The sequence below is a fragment of the Rhinopithecus bieti genome, unplaced genomic scaffold (genome assembly GCF_001698545.2).
Source record: "Rhinopithecus bieti isolate Rb0 unplaced genomic scaffold, ASM169854v2 scaffold_10379, whole genome shotgun sequence".
NCBI lineage: Eukaryota > Metazoa > Chordata > Mammalia > Primates > Cercopithecidae > Rhinopithecus > Rhinopithecus bieti.
In genome coordinates this window covers 707,651-716,890 of record NW_016806591.1, presented here as the reverse complement: position 1 = coordinate 716,890, position 9,240 = coordinate 707,651, and positions in this window count along the sequence as shown.

Here is a 9,240-nt window from a genome sequence, read left to right as displayed (position 1 = left end):
GAATATTTCTCAGCCATAAAAAAGAAGCAAAGAATGTCTTGTACAACAGTGTGGATGGAGCTGGGGGCCATTCTAAGTGAAGTAACTCAGGAATGGAAAACCAAACACCATATGTTATCACTTATAAGCTAAGCCATCAGTAAGCAGAGGCATACAGAGTAGTATAATGGACACTGGAGACTCAGAAGTGGGGAGGCTGAGAGGGAGGTGAGGAATAAAAAAAACTGCATAGTGGGTACTGTGTACACTACTTGAGTGATATGCTAACTAAAATCTCAGACTTCAACACTACACAATTCATCTATGTAACCAAAAACCACTTGTGTTCCCAAAGCTATTGAAATAATATATATATATATATATATGCAAGGACATTTTGTCCCAGTATTTTCCACTCGTAATGATACTGAAATCTTTTTAAAATATAGGTAAATAATTGTTCTTGCTTCTTGTGCAAGAAGGCAAGAGAGTGTATTTTCTTCCAGAGGGAAAAAAGACTGACCATAAACAACAGGTAGTGGAAGGAGAAGAAGCTGAGAAAGTATTAGAAAAATGGATGGGAAATGCTCCCGCACTGTCACTTACACACGTACAACTATTTTCCCCTTCAGAAGTCTCTGTGAGAATGGTCTCCAGTGATTTCTTGCCCTGTAATCACCTGCCTCTTCCACCGTAGCAAGGAGACAGTGCTAGCATCCCGATTGTTAGATGTATTGTTGCCTACAGCAATTAAAATTTCCCAACTTGAGAGGTGGGCTATGTTTTAAGTGGGGTTTTGAGAACTGTTCTAAAAGTAGAGGACATACAACTGCTTTAATTACAAGTAAAATCCAAGCTTAAACAGATGACATTTAAAGTCTTTTCTTTATACAGTAAGACATAATAAAAGAATCTGTATATTTGATATGATGCTGCTAAGAGTTTTCCCTGGAATTAAAGACATAGCCTGAAATATTGACCTAAGAGCTTGAGGTGACTTGACCTCTCTTACTCTTCGATGAAAGTAAAATAATCATCCACTTGGGTGCCCTTCTAATCCCTAGGAAAAATAAAGGTGTAGGCACTTAAGAATTACGCAGCTCAGAATTTATGGGTGTGCTCACTACACTCTTGAACACTGATTATCTTAAAAGAACATATCCTAGTTAATATTTGTATGTTTTGAAAGATTAGTGTAGATAGATTAGAAAAGCTGAGTGAAGAAATTCAACTAAAAAATAAAAAATCTCTCTTAACATGGGATAGGAAAAACACCACCACCATAGAACAGAGGTTCTCAATCGGAGGCATTTTCTCTCTCCAGGGGAACATTTGGTGATAACTATCTTTTTGACTTGTGACTGGGGCAGTGGGGAAGCAGAGTGGCTTGCATTTAGTGAGTAGAGGCCAGAGTAGATGCTAAACATTCAACAATGCAAAGGACAGCTCCCACTGCAAGCAAAGAATTATCCAATCCAAAAAGTGTCATGGTTAAGAAACTGCCATGAAAAAGTAAAATATCATCACATCATCAGAGAATAGCAGATGACCACGGCAGTACTGTGATGAGATCAAAGGCAGAATACACTTCAAGGCAGAACCTGGTGTTCAGTTCACATTAACAGAAGGAATGTGGCAGAAAATCCACTAAGTAGGTAAGTTTTAAAAAATAGGGATGATATTATGGCACCAACAGACAAAAAATCTTTAGGACAACTGTGTATGTTACAAAGTTATTTTAAGCCCAAACATTCACTCAAAAAAATTACTCAAGGCTTCTTGATAGAGACTCCAATTGTTAAACATAACATTCCTATTACAGAAGCAGTAATTCTATGGACTGCTATAAAACTAATGGTGTTAGATATTTATTTTGTTAAATTTATTTGAGGATAGTGGAAGAACAAAGATTGTACAATATTCTGGGGCATTTTCTTCCACCTTTTATCTTCTCCAAAACTATTGTTTTATTTTTTCCTGAAAGAGCAATAGATCTGTATTATCTTTTATTAACTTTATTTTCTATGAATCATAAACCATGTTAGCCAATATATCTCATCAGAGAAACGATGCTACATTTCATCAGAGACACAGAACGTAACATTATCAACAGTGGACTGAGAAGAAATCCAGTCATAAGCCAAATTATTTTTCTTGTAAAAGCTCAGAGACAACCATCATAATCTCTGCACTTTTAGGAAAGCTACAGATCTTTGTTATTTTGGGAAATATCTGTCTAAAACACCAAATATGTCTGCACATTTTCAAGTAGAGAAAAGAAAATCAAGATAATATGAGAGGCGAGGCAACACTAGTGGGTATGATGTTAATGACAACACAGTGAAATGAGGAATTGAGGAAAATAAGCAAGTATAGAGATCATAGCACCTTTAAGTTATGTTAAATTCTGCCTAACATTATGCTCTATGTTTTGATCCTTATCTCTGATGATAAGGAATGAGCAGAAAACTGACATTTTGAGAAGACAATATATTCAGTCCTTCAAGTCATACTGATAAGCTATTACACTGATGTATAAAGTCTCTTCTATAATCATAGGTCCTCATAGCACTGGTTTTGGTATTTTTGGATCCCTAATGCTACTGTGTTATTTTCTACCATTCTTGATGAGCAGGGAGATTTGCCCCACTACTTTCAACCATGAATCTTGAAATATAAAAAATAGAAAGCTTTTACACTAAGGTAGGACTCCATCTGCATTCATTGTCTCTTGTTCTTGGCTGAGAGTCACCAGAAAAGCAGGAATTTGGACAAAAGAGAATCAGTTTAATGGCTTCTACGTTATTATGTATACACAGGAGTGGTGGCTATTTAATGCTATTGTTCTCTGCTCTGTTAAGGTTTAATAAGTTATGGTTAAGGACCAAATCTTTCTCTACAGAAAATAATTAACGTAATGAAGATAATTTTAAAACCAAGTATCAAAATAAGGATTTTAAGAATAAAAGTATTATTTCAGCAAATTTTGCTGCTCAAGATTTACTGTGAAATACTGGAAATAATGAAATGCTTGGTTTACATCAGATGTGCTAAAAGCTTTGTTTATGTGTTAAAAGACAATGCAAAGTAATGAGAAGGTGTACCAACTTGAAATCTAAATTTGGGTCAAATACTAAACTTCTAATTAGGATGTGGTAGAGAATATAACAAATACTTTAGATAAATGTAAGCTTTTAGAAATGAAATTGGTATCGATTAAAACAGATATATTTGCCCTGAAAAAGGAGTGAAATATTAACTACTTAAAATAGTTTGTCTACCATATATTTAATATAATGTTAATCTCTTAAGACTAGAAGTAAAATCCACCTACCAAAGCCAGATTTATTTAAGACACAGGTATTGTACATTATACAATTTATGAGGATAATCTGTTTAAAAACACTAGTGAAACAGACTAGCAAAAAGAAATGTGGCCACAAATAAATAGGCACTCATTTAAGCCTAAATAAAATATTCTAGCAAAATAAAACTGCAATGATTTCATTCCTCTGCAAAAGAAATTTGCAAGTTTTTGAGACCATGAATTTTACAGATATTGAAGCTTAAACAAATCAGATTGAATTGCATTGGTAACCTCCATTTTCAGTTTTGTTGACCTCAAAATCATGCATACAAACAGCTCACATTTTAGTTACATGAGCATAAAATTATCTTTAAAAAATGAATGACTTGATGACTATTAGTAGAATCTTACCTATGCTTCAAAGAGCATGAAGACTCTTGTGATATATATATATATAGAGAGAGAGAATCATTCTATTCCCAGTTTTGCTCTTTCATCCCTTCTACCATGTGAAGACACAACTTTTATTTCCTACAGAAGATGGACCCAGCCTGGAAGCAAGTATGTATATCTATATGAAACATGATTTGCATTTTACAATTTCATATTGTAGAGGTTTACCTTTAAAGAGACTACTAGGTTTAATAACTTAATCCCTCAACTAATGGATAACTTGATTTTTTAAACCAGCATTGATATAAATAGATATATACATATAGCTGTTGTTAAAACTTGTGAAAGATTTCAGTTTTCTCTATATGCAAGCTAAGACGTTAGGTACCATCCCTTCATGAATGATGGCAGAAAACACATCTCCCTGAATCAGCAAAAAAGGACATAATACTCATGGCACAGAAGGTAGCATGGACATGATATTAATATTAGTCCTCTTTGCTCCTCACGTACCACAGAGCTGAAGCATAGATGCTTGAATGAATGCTGTTCTTGCTGAAGATTTACATTAGAACTGAGTCAGTCCCTGAGTCTTAAATGCTGCAATTCCTTATGATATCAGTTTATTCGTGATAATATTGATAGGGCTCATGATTCTCTTTATGACAAACAATTCATTGAGAATTTACTATGGGCCCTGCTTTGCATTAAATGACTAAATACTTCCATTATTTACTTATTGTGAAATGTTCACAGTAACACTGAGATATAGAAACTATTGATATTCCCAGAGGAGATGACGGAACTGAAACAAAGGTAGCTTAATTAACTAAATCCACAGAAATGAATTCCAGAAACCTAGTTTCAGGGCCTATAGTTGCAATTAGTCTGCTAAAGTCCTTTGTTTCATAATGAAATTACTTCTAATTTACATACTTTGAGAGACTGCTGATCAAATTTCTCTTCAAAAGCCTTAAAAATAACCATACAGCTAATGATCTGCTATGATTTTAATGTATGTGTCCCTCCAAAATTTGTGTATTGGAACCTAATATGCAATGAGATGGGGCCTTTTGGGAAGTGATTAGATCATGAGGGCCCCACTCTAATGAATGGAATAGTGCTCTTATAAGAGTTTAAAGGGAGCATTCTAGTGGGCTCCACTCTGATGAATGGAATAGTGCTCTTGTAAGAGTTTAAAGGGAGCATTCTAATGTGTTCTTTTGCTCTTCCATCCCTTTCTGCCATTTGAGGACACAGCTTTCATTTCCTACAAGGGAAGGTATCATTCTAGAAGCAAAGATTCCTCATTTGATACTAAATCTGCTGGTGTCATTATCTTGGACTTCCCAGCTTTCAAAACTATAAAAAATAAATTTCTATTGTTTATAAATTATCCAGTATAAGGTAATATATTATAGAATAGGAATAAATTAAGATGTTATCCCTCCTTGGAATCTTACAAGATTTGCAAATTTTGCTATTTAACTAAATTATACTGAGAACTATCTTCGAAGGGTAAAATTTATACATTACAGTGAAATAATATGTAACATTTGCAAGCCTCATGTAGGACAGTGGTTCTCAAAATGTAGGCTTGAACCAGCAACATCAGCATCACCGCTTGTTAGGAAATGTAAATTTTGGGCCCTACAAACACCTACAGAATCACAAAATCTGGAAATGTGTCCATGCAATCTGCGTTTTGATGAGCTCACCAGGTGATTGTGACACATGCTGAAGTTTGACAAACACATTGGGAAAAACCATAGTTGGTTTCCAAATTAGGGAACACAAAAATAGCATAAAGCAAGTAGAAAAGTTGTATTCTGAAATATAGGGACATTGACATGCTTCATACAGAATACTTATACTCTGAGTTCTCTTTCAACACTTTCAGTTAAAGAATACCCTAGTAAGCATTCATTTTCCAAACAGGAGTTTGAAGATTTATTGTTTTCCTGAAGAATTTAAATGACTCTAAAGAAAATCTTTACGTATGTGAAATTTGAAATGTTCAGAACTTTCTCAGTTATCCCACAGTACGAAGCCATCAGCAAGTCCTGCAAATAGTCATAGAGGTTCCAATCAGCTTTTTAATGCCCCATTCTAAAAGTCTGTACAAGTCAAACTATAAGAGAATTATAAATAATAAAGGCATTTTTATAAATACAACAGAATTTTAAATAATAAAGGCATATATGTATATGAAATGTGTGTATGTCTGAAAATATATATGTATATGAAATGTGTCTATATATGTGTGTATATGTATATGTGTATATATGTATATGTATAGATATATATATGTATATGAATTACATAGAGGTTGAGCCTGTGATTGTGGTCTCATTAGATTATATTGTAATCAAACAAAGTGCTTTCTCCAGGCTTCGAACATGATGAGTTGAGCTCTATCTTCATGTAGTCATTCTGAATCCTTATTTTTATAAAATAGCACCCTTTGTTAATTATTTTTATGTCAATTATTGTTCTATGCTATGATTAAATCATAGCTAGTCTGACTTACAGATAAATTAAAAAGAGTAGAAGAGAGTGTGGCTTTGTACAAAACCATGTAAAGTCATCATCAGTTCATCCAGATGAATCTTGAAACACATTTAGCAGCCAGTTTTACAAACCTTTAATATATCAGTGCTCTAGTATATATCTTCAAACAAATGTAAGTAGAACAAATATTTTCTTGTTTTGAATTGTCAAGATATTAAACGTCAAGTCTTTGGGAGAGTTGTTTGCAAGTTTCAATGGTGAGAAACATGCTGTTGTCAACTTGAAATGTGTTCTGTAACGGAGGCGCTAAAAATCCTAGCTTTCCAATGTGTGCATAGTATTGGCAATATGAATATGTATTGCATATAATCTAATTATTATTATAAGCTGCTCCCCGTCTATGTATTTGGAAACCTTTTCACAAAGGAAGTTGCCTACCTGTGGACTTTTACAATAGAAATGCTACATTCTAAAAAAAACAAAAAGCAAAACATACACACACATGCGAGTGCACGAATAAGTTGGAAATTAATAAGTTGGAAACAAACCTGAGAGAAAATTGAGCAAAAAAATATGTACAGTTCACAAAAAAGAAAATGCAAATGTTACTTAAGTATATGAAAATATATTCTATCTCAGTATTAGTAAAATAAATTAAAACTATAGATATATCACTTCTTACATGATTGGCAAAAAATCCAAAAGATTGTCAATATACTCTATTGGTAACATTGGAGAAAATAGGTTATTTCAGATATCACTGGTGAAAATTCACTACAGTGCAATATGGTAAATTGGCTAAATAGGCTAAATTGGCTATATTAAATGCAATTAGAGATGTACTTACATGTTTGACCTTCCAGTACAGTAATCTGAAAATATCCAATTCCAAATATAAGATAAAACATGCACAAATTTGTTTATAAAAGCATTTTTTCTTATGTCAATAGATAACTGAATCAACTTTGATAAATTACCTAAACACCTCTCTCTGCTAAAATAATGTAAAACCACTTACACATCTTGTGGAATGGAACACAGAGCTAACTGGGATCTAGAAGTTAATGCTTGCAGTTCTTTCTTCTAAATTCCAATCCCCAGTCTTGTCTATCATACGTAATAGACCCAATTGAATTACTGGTTTCTTCTGTATACCTCTGGATAATTAAATCATACATTTCACCCTTGGAAATATGAGTGTAAGCCCAGCAGTAGCATTGGTATCTGACCTATTTTATACTTCCTGACCCTTCTCTTTTCAATCCAACATTCCACCAATTGGAATGCTGAATCTTTCTGTTCTTTGCTGTGTGTCAGAAATATTCTTTAAATTGCATCTTTTAAGAGACAGGATCTTGCTATGTTGTCCAGGCTTGAATGCAGTGGCTAGTCACAGGCATAATCATTGTATACCACCACATTCTTCAACTCCTGGACTCAAGTCATCCTCCTGCCACAGCCTCCTGAGTAGCTGGGACTTTGGGTGGACAGGGGTGCTTGGCTCTAAGTTACATTTTCTTTCTTCCTAAAATTGTATTTAGTCTCTCCTCTTCTATAAATTGAGTGGCTGTAGCTTCTGGGTGAGGGTGAGGATGAGATGGAGATAGCATCATTTAACATTTTCAAAAGTTTACTTGCTTTGCACTCTCGGTGAGAAACACTATAGCAACGGGAGTGTATCATCAAGGGAGAACAGAGTACTCTGTCTAGTGTAAGAGCGGCAATACTAAAAGAAAACAGAAAGAAAATAGTTTTAGGGCCTATTGTTTGCCTTTTCCTATGTTTCCAAATAAGTAATCAATCCTTGATTTCTAAAGTAATATTCTTTTAGTTAGGACTATTACAAAAGTTATCATGGTAACTTTCACCTCAGAAAAATTGAGCTGTTTGTTACTGAAAAACTTTGTTCCTTATACACACGGAGAAAGTTAGAATTTGCGGTTTCATCTAAATATTCTTATCTATGATTTGTGACTTTGAAATGAAGAAAATACACTGGGTTAATTTGATAATATGCAGAAATAGTAGGTTCATTCAATAATAAACCGATATATTTTAATGATCTTAATCCTTACTCTATGAGAAAAAATTCAATTAAGTATATTTTAGTAAAGCAAGATTGATACATTGTACTATTAAAATAAATTGATAGAGAATTATTTATTCTTGTATTTTGTGCTGACATATACTTAAGACATTTCAGACAAAGCTTAAATACTGGCAGCCTGATGAAGAGAGAAAGTCCTTTCTGCTACGAACTATGCGATCAGTGACCTGTGCTGCAGTGCCATGATTTTAGTGGCCGTAGTTGAAAGGCACCATCTCTTGTGCCTTATTGGCAAGGATTATGTTCATATAGTTTTCCTGGAAAATAAATGCATATTTTTATTCTATTGTTGAAGATAACCTAGTGACATAAAAGGAAATTAAACTGCTCTTCATGGGCTTTGTATTGAGCTGATGTGACCTGCAAATAAAGTTTAAATCTTACTAGATGTTTACATTTTCAATTGATTTGACGCAGCAAGATATCCAACAAGCGCTTGTTTTGCTTGGTTGTGAAAGTACATTATCAGTGTGCCTGAGGGCCCATATGTGTTCGTGGAAGATCTTACTACAGCAAGGAGAAACCTATTTTTAAGCAGCATGTTTGTGACATTTTCAAATATGTATGATATATTTTTCTTTAAACTATACAAACAACAATTCAAATGAAATGTCCCTAAATGGGTCTAATTATATCTAAAAAATGTACAGAAAGTACATTGTTGCTGATATATTTATAGCCTTTTGGACACTTTATTGTATTTAATGAATTGTTTTCAGTTTAATAATGAGATACCTTATTTCCAGGTGAAAAAGAATTTTATGTTTTCTGATGTTGCAATTATATTTTCATTATATTATGACCAGAAATGTTTGCAATATTAATACTTATAATAAAATAAGAAAGTGTTCAAGAAGCCTAGAAATATTAAAATGGGATTTAAAATAAGTTTATCATATGGTTCCCAACACTTTGGAATTCCTATACATGTTATCAGTCTCAA